This window comes from Pristiophorus japonicus, chromosome 21 (assembly GCF_044704955.1).
Source record: "Pristiophorus japonicus isolate sPriJap1 chromosome 21, sPriJap1.hap1, whole genome shotgun sequence".
In the NCBI taxonomy this organism is placed as follows: domain Eukaryota; kingdom Metazoa; phylum Chordata; class Chondrichthyes; family Pristiophoridae; genus Pristiophorus; species Pristiophorus japonicus.
Genome location: NC_091997.1, coordinates 22,787,821 through 22,798,516, shown reverse-complemented (window position 1 = coordinate 22,798,516; position 10,696 = coordinate 22,787,821).

Here is a 10,696-nt window from a genome sequence, read left to right as displayed (position 1 = left end):
GTGCAACTCATTGGCTGATACAGTGCAACTCATTGGCTGACACATTGGTGTCAATAGATACTCTAGACTAAAAGAGGACAGTGGAGAGGTATTGATGCACTCAATCAATCATTTGGTGTGAATCCGACGGCCACATTGTTAAATATGTTGTGCTGAATTTTTGTGAGGTGAAGTTCTCCTTATCACAATTTTGCTTGTGCCTGGACAGTGCAGCCAGCACTATAGCCGATTGAATCTGGTCTATCTTTCTCTTTCCTCTTTTCACCGTTCTCCTTTTCTTCTTTAATTGGTGGTGGAACTATGTGTAATGTATGTACATAAGGTCTGCCCACCAACAGGGGGCACTACCGTTGAAGGTCCTAGGGTCATAGGTACACTCGTGCTGGTCCCGGTATATAATCTGAACTTCACCTTTGTATCTTCACTTCTGGAAGCCATTAAAGACTGACCAGGTTACACCTAGTCACTGGCTCACAGTACGGAGTTCTTTGTATCATTTCATACATTACACTGTGGGCTGGAGTTTTCTCTGATGGGCGCTTTCTCAACACAAAGCAGGAAGCTTCTGCCAGTAGCTGGCACAGGCAACAGCAAATTTCTGTCGATAGTTGCATCGCCTCAACTGAAGTAATCTACCTAAATTCAAATTTCCCCGGTGATCTTCACCCAGCTCTGAACTCTTCAGCACAGCAACCCCGCAGTCAGAGTAACTGACAACGGCGGTGTAAAGGTCTTCCGACTGATTCAGTTTTAATTAAAGCTATTAAACCTCAGATTTACAATTCTTGGTATCCTACTCTACAAAAGTAATTAGAACTTAGAACGCTCCCACTCCTCCTGGCAACGGTCAGGTCCTCTCGCCAGCTCCAAAATGACTCATTAATAATCGCCTCTTCATTTCCTCAGCCATTTGAATCTATATTATTCTTACTTCTACAGCACCGTATCTGACATCCTTTCCTCCTTCTGAGGTAATCAACATTTGTCCAGACTATCTTTCGAGGCATTTATTTTTAACGCCGCTTTGATTATTGTTATTATTGCTGTGTGTTTTAAAATAACCCAAAGACGCAAATCTCATCTATTTTGGGCTCCTAGTTACCAGCACATATATCTCAGATTTTATTCCTACAGCTGACTTCCAGCAGTTACTACAAATGTAACTTTGTGTTCCCCAAACACATCAGTGTTCCCTTTTGACATCACTGTAAGTCCTCTGTGCGCTCTCAGGTGGACGTAAAAGATTCCACGGCACTATTTTGAAGACGAGCAGGGAGTGATCCCCGGTCTCCTGGGCCAATATTCATCCCTCACTCAACATCACTAAAATACGGATTATCTAGCCATAATCACATTGCTGTTTGCCGGATCTTGCTGTGCGCAAACAGTGGCTACACTTCAAAGCATACTTCATTGAATGTAAAGTGCATTGGGACATCCAAGTGCAAGAAAGACTTGCATTTATATAGCGCCTTTGATGACCACCAAGTGTAGTGGGGTTAGAGAGTGAGTGCACTTGGTGGTAATCAAAGGCGCTACCTAAATGCAAGTCTTTCTTTGTTGAATCAGCACTCAGATTTACTCAGAAGCCTGGCGATGGCAGCATTGACCCAGCTGGCTCTCTTGGTTCTGCTAGGCTCCTCCTACCAGCAACAGTTGCTTAACTTGGCCAGTTATCGTCCGGTCACTGAGTGCAAACCCCACCACTGGTTGTGTTGATATGACTAAGTGCCTGTGGACTCCCTGACACTGACCTTTCTGAATGGTTATTCATAAGTCACACGATCAGCAGATTTTCAGCAGATTCCTGAAGCATGACAATGTCAAGGTCCGCAGGCTGTTCAGTACCTGCTCAGGCAAGGTCCATAATTCACAGTAAAATACTGTGCAAAGAGTTTGTTATTCAAAACGATCACGATCCAAGGCATGCACATTGTTTCATTCCTGGCATTTTCAACTTTGTACAACTAACTTCAAACTTTCGAGATGCATTAAAGTCAGCAAATAACTGTTTAAACTACACTGACACATGAAAGGAAGTATTTGGCAACACACAAAGGAAGAGAACAGAATTTGGATTTTATAGGCTTCCCGGCTAACTTTGACGACATTAGCAATGTGAATTGAGCACAAGTCATCATCATCATAGACGGTCCCTCGAAACGAGGATGACTTGCTTCCATGCCGAAAAGGGATGAGTTCACAGGTGTTTCAATGAAGGAACTAATATTCTAGGTCCCAAACTACATCCTGAAGTGTGGAAGATGCCTGTGCGTGGATTTTTTTAACGTGTGGTGGCCGTTGCACATCAGCCACCACACGGGCTTGACAGAGCTAGCTCGCGGTCCAGTGGCAAGGATTAACCAGGACGACTGGAGACCTGCTCTGCTGCACGCACCCTAGTGCACACACATATCGCAGTGCGGGCTGGACCATGCTGCCCCTGGGCCCACGCCTCTTCTGGACCCCGAACTCGCGCCTCTCCTGGGCCCCAATCACATCCTTCTGTGAACTCTTGCCGCTCCTTCGCCCCCGACCTCGCCGCTGCTGCTGCGCCTACCCGCACTGCAGTCAGCCGCCGCCCTCTTGCAGCAGCACGCGCCGCTCCCTGAAGCTGAGCACAAGTGGTATGGCACTAACCACCACCGAGCAGAAAGGAAGAGGGACAGGAGCATGACGAGGAAAGCAGCAGTAACACTTGTGTTGGGACTTATCTGATACACTGACTGCAAGACGAGAGTGCAGTCATGTCCAACAGCAGGAATCGACTCATTTTGAAGATTGGATGCAGAAGGGTATTCTGGAAAAGAAGGCAAAATGAGCCAGCAGTTTACCCTTGCTCTCTATCAGTGTCAGCTGTGGCTCAGTGGGCAGCACTCTCACCTCTGAGTCAGAAAGGTTGTGGGTTCGAGTCCCACTCCAGGGACTTGAGCATGAAAATATCTAGGCTGACACTCCAGTGCAGTGCTGAGGGAGCGTGCAGTGTTGGAGGTGCCACCTTTCAGATGAGATGTTAAACCGAGGCCCTGTCTGTTCTCACAAGTTGACCTAAAGGATCACATGGCACTATTTCCAAGAAGAGCAGGGGAGTTATCCCTGGTGTCCTGGCCAATATTTATTCCTCAATCAACATAACAAAAAAAGAACAGATTTTCTGGTCATTATCACATTGCTGTTTGTGGGAGCTTGCTGTGCGCAGATTGGCTGCCGCGTTTCATACTTTACAACAGTAACTACACTCCAGAAGTACTTCATTGGCTGTAAATGCGCTTTGAAACATCCGGTGGTCGTAAAAGGTGCTATATAAATTCAAGTCTTTCTATTTTTCTTTTCTATCTGTAATATTTTTAAAATTCTTCAAAACGCATGCACTTCCTGCCAACTTTTTCCATGATAAATTTCTATGTTCACATTTGTTGCAGTGCCTTGACTGGGGTGGTGGGGAGAGGTGTTTGTGTGTGTGTGTATATGTGGGGGAGGGGGGGGTTATAACTATACAACGTAGCATGTTTACATTGGAATTTCCATTAGAAATATGGATGTAGGAATTTATGATGCAAAATATAAAAATAAGGGCAGAATGGCTATGGTGGTCAGCCCTGTCACATCGGGTCAGAAAATTGTGGGCTCAAAGTCCACTCCAGTGTTTTGACCATATAATCACGGCAGCAGGGGGCAGGAGCGAATTTCACATCCGGGGCGCTAATGGGGCATTGCAGACTTGATGACATCACGATCTATGGACACTAGAGACAGAGGCAGTAAGTGTTAGCGCCAGCGCAAAACCAGCACTGAAGTTCGCGGGCGTCACTGAATTCACCGCGTCCGGTCGGCAACCCTTTAGCGCCCCGTTACCGCCCCCCCCGCAGGCGCTAATGGGAGGTGCAAACCAAGCCGATTTCTCCCCCTGCAGGTTTAGCACTCCAGCGTTGATTCGACTCAATTTTCATGGAGCAATATATGTGGGCTCCACGCACCCACTTCCACTGAAGGTGTGGAGTGAGCTGGTTGACACACAGCAGCATGTTTCAGGATGGTTCAGGGAGCGAGTGAGAGGGTGCACAGGTTCTTGGACGCAGCACTGGAGATTCAGAGGAGGAGGGATGTCCTGTACCCGCAGGGAGGAAGGAATCCACCTTGCCCTCTGTCCCTCTCTCTTGCAGCAGCTGGTGCTGCTCTGCCTGGCCTCGTGTCCTCCTCCCATTTCTCCTGCAGACCATGGGGGACCCCTAGCAGGAAGTCCATGACCAAGAACTACCTTTCTCCTGGTGAGTCCTATAAGGTAGAGCCGCCTAACACTAACTCTTTTTAGGTGAATTCCTCAGAGAATTTCCGGAATAAATGTTGATAGGGTGTTGGTGATGTCTTGACAAAGTGTCCCTCAAAGTCTCCCAATGTGTTTCAAAAATCCTCTTCAAGTCTCCAACAGCAAAGTGAACAGTAACAGGTTTAAGTAGCGCTCAAAATCCTCAGCAACGACTAATTTACTCCCAATCAGTTGGTTGCTGATAGCAGAGGGCGTTAGGTCAAGTACTAACCACCAAAGTGCTGTGCAGCCTCCATAATGAGCGTTAGCAGGCAATCAGCTGCTTAACAATCCTCCCGGTGGCCATTCCTAGCACAAGCTTCAATTCCTTTACCAAGATGGCCTCTTGCACTAAACGCAGGCTAAACTGGCATTTCAGCTCAAGACCCCATCTTGGCCACCTCGGACGCTCTTTAACAGCCTGAACGAGCCATAGGAAATCGCTCCCATGGTACCAGCAATAACAACTTGCATTTGTATAGCACCTTTGAAGAGAGGCTATTCACGTAAACAGTTTTAGTTGTTTGACCAAAACCCTCTAACCCCCTAAATTGCTGATTTTATAAGTTATAAGATGTTTGGTTTTGTGACATTTCACTGTGAAATTTTGGGAGGCCTTGCTTGTTGTTTGGAAGTATTACAGATGCTGGGATCCCTTGGGACTCCAACAAATGCACCCTCTGGTGATGGTAGAATGCTGGTTACAAGGTGTTGCATACATAACATCACTTCCCCCCCCCCCCCCCCCCCCCCAATGTCAATAGTACACTTATTTACAGGGTGAGACGATCTGGGGCTTTCCGCTCCCTAGTCGATCGTCTCGGTGCAAACACAGGTGCAGGTGAGTTGGTTGGGCCTTCACTGGGCTGCTGCGCAGCTGGCCTTGCTGGGCTGCTGGAGATGATGACTTCAGCTTCGTGGTCAACCGTGATGTCGGTTGCCATTTGTGTTTGTGTATCGGAGGGCCGAAGTTGGTGCTGTCCTCTTCAGGTTGCTCATGGCTGTCTGTGAATTGCAGTTTGGTTTGGTCCAAATGCTTTCTGCAAATTAGTCCATTTGCAAGTTTGACCTCAAACACCCTACTCCCTTCTTTGGCTACAACAGTGCCAGCAAGCCATTTGGGACCATGTCCATAGTTGAGTACAAATACAGGGTCATTGACTTGAAAACCATGTGACAAATTTGCGCGATCATGCTACATGCTTTGTTGATGCCGTCTGCCCTCGACATGATCATGGAGATCAGGGTGGACTAGAGAGAGCCTTGTTTTGAGTGCCCTTTTCATGAGCAGTTCAGCAGGGGGAGCGAGTGGGGTCTTGTGCAGTAGCTGAGCAGGACTCACAAAAGGCAGGTCTACAGAGAGCCTTCTGACACGCGTTTCAAGCTTTGTTTGATGGTTTGGACTGCCCGTTCTGCCTGGCTGTTAGATGTGGGCTTGAACGGAGCAGATGTGACGTGCTTGATCCCATTGCAGGTCATGAATTCCTTGGATTCAGCGCTGGTGAACATGGCCCATTGTCGCTGACAAGGACATCAGGCAGGCCGTGCGTGAAAACATGGCTCATAGGCTTTCGATGGTGGCAGTGGACGTGCGTACAGACATTATTACACACTCAATCCATTTTGAATAAGCATCCTCAACACCCAAAAACATTTTGCCTAGTTACGGGCCAGCGAAGTCAACGTGGATCCTAGACCACGGTTTGGAGGGCCATGACCACAAACTTAGCGATGCCTCTCTGGGTGCATTGCTCAGTTGAGAGCAAGTGTTGCATTGGCGCACGCAGGACTTCAAATCTGAGTCGATGCCGAGTTACCACACATGGGATCTGGCTATAGCTTTCATCATTACTATACCTGGGTGGGTACTGTGTAGGTTGTGTATGAACATTTCCCTGCCTTTCTTAGGCAAAACCACGCGATTACCCCACAAAAGACAGTCCGCCTGTATGGACATTTCGTCTTTGCGTCGCTGGAACGGCTTGATCTCTTCATGCATTTCCGCTGGGACACTGGACCAGCTCCCATGGAGGACACAGTTTTTTACAAGGGACAGTAAAGGATCCTGGCTGGTCCAGGTCCTGATCTGGCGGGCCGTAACGAGTGACTTTTCATTTTCAAATGCATCCATCACCAAGTGCAAGTCTGCAGGCTGTGCCATTTCCACCCCGGTGGTGGGCAATGGTAGTCGACTGAGAGCATCAGCGCTGTTCTCTGTGCCTGGTCTGTGGTGGATTACATAGTTGTATGCAGACAGCATGAGCACCCATCTTTGGATGCGAGTAGAGGCATTGGTATTAATACCTTTGCTCTCTGAGAATAGCAAGATGAGCGGCTTATGGTCAGTTTCTAACTCGAACTTAAGCCCAAATAGATACTGGTGCATTCTTTCAGCCCGTAAACGCATGCCAGAGCTTCTTTTTCAATCATGCTGTAGGCCCTTTCGGCCTTGGACAAACTCCTGGACGCTTAAGTGATCGGTTGCAATGTTCCTGATTCGTTTGCTTGTTGTAGCACACACCCAACCCCGTACGAAGATGCATCGCAAGCTAGCACTAAACTTTTACTGGGTCATACAGAACAAGCAGTTTGGTGGAATATAACAGATTTCTAGCTTTCTCAAAAGCAGTCTCTCATGATTTCCCCCATACCCAGTCATCTCCCTTGCGTAGCAACACATGTAGAGGTTCTAGCAAGGTGCTTAACCCGGGTAGGAAATTACTAAAATAATTGAGGAGTCCCAGGAACGACCGCAGCTCTGTCACATTCTGTGGTTTCGGTGCGTTCTTGATGGCCTTCGTCTTGGTGTTGGTGGGTCTGATGCCATCTGCCGCGATTCTTCTCCCTAAGAACTCGATCTCTGGCACCAGGAAAACATACTTCGAGCGTTTCAACCTGAGTCCTACATGACTCTGGACTCTGGGGAGGTCCAGCGTATTGGAAAGCAGCTAATGTAACGCCTCTGTTTAAAATAGGGGGCAGACAAAAGGCAGGTAACTATAGGCCGGTTAGTTTAACATCTGTCGTGGGGAAAATGCTTGAAGCTATCATTAAGGAAGAAATAGCGGGACATCTAGATAGGAATAGTGCAATCAAGCAGATGCAACATGGATTCATGAAGGGGAAATCATGTTTAACTAATTTACTAGAATTCTTTGAGGATATAACGAGCATGGTGGATAGAGGTGTACTGATGGATGTGGTGTACTTAGATTTTCAAAAGGCATTCGATAAGGTGCCACACAAAAGGTTACTGCAGAAGATAAAGGTACGTGAAGTCAGAGGAAATGTATTAGCATGGATAGAGAATTGGCTGGCTAACAGAAAGCAGAGAGTCAGGATAAATGGGTCCTTTTCGGGTTGGAAATCGGTGCTGGGACCACAACTGTTTACAATATACATAGATGACCTGGAAGAGGGGACAGAGTGTAGTGTAACAAAATTTGCAGATGACACAAAGATTAGTGGGAAAGCGGGTTGTGTAGAGGACTCAGAGAGGCTGCAAAGAGATTTAGATAGGTTAAGCGAATGGGCTAAGGTTTGGCAGATGGAATACAATGTCGGAAAGTGTGAGGTCATCCACCTTGGAAAAAAAAACAGTAAAATGGAATATTATTTGAATGGGGAGAAATTACAACATGCTGCGGTGCAGTGGGACCTGGGGGTCCTTGTGCATGAATCCCAAAAAGTTAGTTTGCAGGTGCAGCAGGTAATCAGGAAGGCGAATGGAATGTTGGCCTTCATTGCGAGAGGGATGGAGTACAAAAGCAGGGAGGTCCTGCTGCAGCTGTACAGGGTATTGGTGAGGCCGCACCTGGAGTACTGCGTGCAGTTTTGGTCACCTTACTAAAAGAAGGATATACTAGCTTTGGAGGGGGTACAGAGACGATTCACTAGGCTGATTCCGGAGATGAGTGGGTTACCTTATGATGATAGATTGAGTAGACTGGGTCTTTACTCGTTGGAGTTCAGAAGGGTGAGGAGTGATCTTATAGAAACATTTAAAATAATGAAAGGGATAGACAAGATAGAGGCAGAGAGGTTGTTTCCACTGGTCGGGTAGACTAGAACTAAGGGGCACAGCCTCAAAATACGGGGGAGACAATTTAAAACCGAGTTGAGAAGAAATTTCTTCTCCCAGAGGGTTGTGAATCTGTGGAATTCTCTGCCCAAGGAAGCAGTTGAGGCTAGCTCATTGAATGTATTCAAATCACAGATAGATAGATTTTTAATCAATAAGGGAATTAAGGGTTATGGGGAGCGGGCCGGTAAGTGGAGCTGAATCCACAGCCAGATCAGCCATGATCTTGTTGAATGGCGGAGCAGGCTCGAGGGGCTAGATGGCCTACTCCTGTTCCTAATTCTTATGTTCTTATGTTATGATCTAGCCGACTTAGAACTTCTTCCAGGTTCTGGAAGTGTTCGATGGTGTCCCGACCAGTGATCAATATGTCGCCCTGGAAAACCACGGTGTGCGGAACCGATTTTAGCAGTCTCTCCATGTTCCTTTGAAAAATAGCCACGGACATCTATTGTAGATGAACAGACCTTTGTGCGTGTTGATGCAGGTGAGGCCTTTCGAAGATTCCGCCAGCTCCTGTGTCATGTAGGCCGAGGTCAGGTCCAACTTGGTGAACGTCTTCCCTCTTGCCAGCGTCGCAAATAGGTCGCCTGCCTTGGGTAGCAGGTACTGGTCCTGCAGCGAAAAATGGTTAATCATTACTTTATACTCCCCACAAATTCTGACCGTGCCATCGCCCTTGAGAACCGGAAAAATCGGACTGGCCCACTCGTTGAACCGGCGCTATTGTGTATCTGTAAAACATGCACTCCCATATTCCACCACCAGGGAGCTCATCCCCTGAAGTCCCAAGGGATCCCAGCTTCCCTTGGGAGCACTGTATATAAGCCTGTCCCTAAGGCCTGTTCCTCACTCTGGAGTGTCTTATTAAAGACTGAGGTCACTGTCACTTTAATCTCCCTGTGTGCAGTCTCATCTGTGTTAGGAACACAATAACTGGCGACGAGAATACGAATCCAATGCAAAGATGCAGCAAACTGTGGGCATCCTGGAGAAGTTCTCAGAGGGTGAGGACTGGGAAGTCTATGTCGAATGGCTAGGGCAGTACTTTGTAGCCAACGAGCTGGACGGAGAAGGAAGTGCTGCAAAAAGGAGAGCGGTCCTCCTCACGGTCTGCGGGGCACCGACCTACAGCCTCATGAAGAATCTTCTGGCTCTGGTGAAATCCACAGATAAGTCGTATGAGGAGCTGTGTATACTGGTTCGGGAGTATCTTAACCCGAGGGAGAGTGTGCTGATGGCGAGGTATCGGTTCTACACGTGCCAGAGATCTCAAGGTCAGGAAGTGGCGAGCTACGTCGCCGAGCTAAGGCGACTTGCAGGACAATGTGAGTTTGATAGCGACCTGGAGCAAATGCTCAGAGACTTTTTTGTACTGGGCATTGGCCACGAGACCATCCTACAAAAACGTTTGACTGTAGAGACACCGACCCTCAGTAAGGCCATTGCAATAGCACAGGCGTTTATGTCCACCAATGATAACACCAAACAAATCTCTCAACACACAAGTGCTAGCAATGTTCATAAATTAACTGGAACTATGTTTGCGAGCAGAAATGTACAGGACAGAACCCACGGGTCTGCAATTGCCAGCAGGCCTCAGGTAACCCAGATGACTCAGAGTCCCCAACAAAGGATGAATGCAAGGCAATTCACACCTTGTTGGTGTCGTGGAGGCTTCCATTCAGCCTATTCATGCCGCTTCAAAGGGTATGTTTGCAAGAGCTGTGGAACAATGGGGAACCTCCAACGAGCTTGCAAATGAGCTGCAGGCTCTGCAAAATCTGCTCACCACCATGCAGCTGAGGACGATCGGTCCATGCTGGATCAAAGCAATTTTGAGCCTCAGAGAGAGGAGGCAGATGCTGAAGTACACGGGGTGCACACATTTTCAATGAAATGTCCACCTATACTGCTAAACATAAAATTGAATAGCTTGCCCGTAGTCGAGGTGCCTGCGTCATCTGCCTTAGGTAGCGGGTATTGGTCCTGTAGCGAGAAACGATTAATAGTTGCTTTATAATCGCCGCAAATCCTGAACGTGCCATCACTTTTGAGTACTGGAACAATCGGGCTGGCCCACTCGCTGAATTCCACTGGGGAGATGATGCCCTCGCGTTGCAGCCTGTCCAGCTCGATTTCCACTCTCTCCCTCATCATGTGAGGTACTGCTCGCGCCTTGTGGTGAGTGGGTCGTGCCCCTGGGACCAAGTGGATCCTCACCATCGCCCGAGAAAAGTTTTCAATGCCTGGCTCAAAAGGGGAGGAAATTTTTTAAGAACCTGGGTACATGAGGCCTCATCGACATG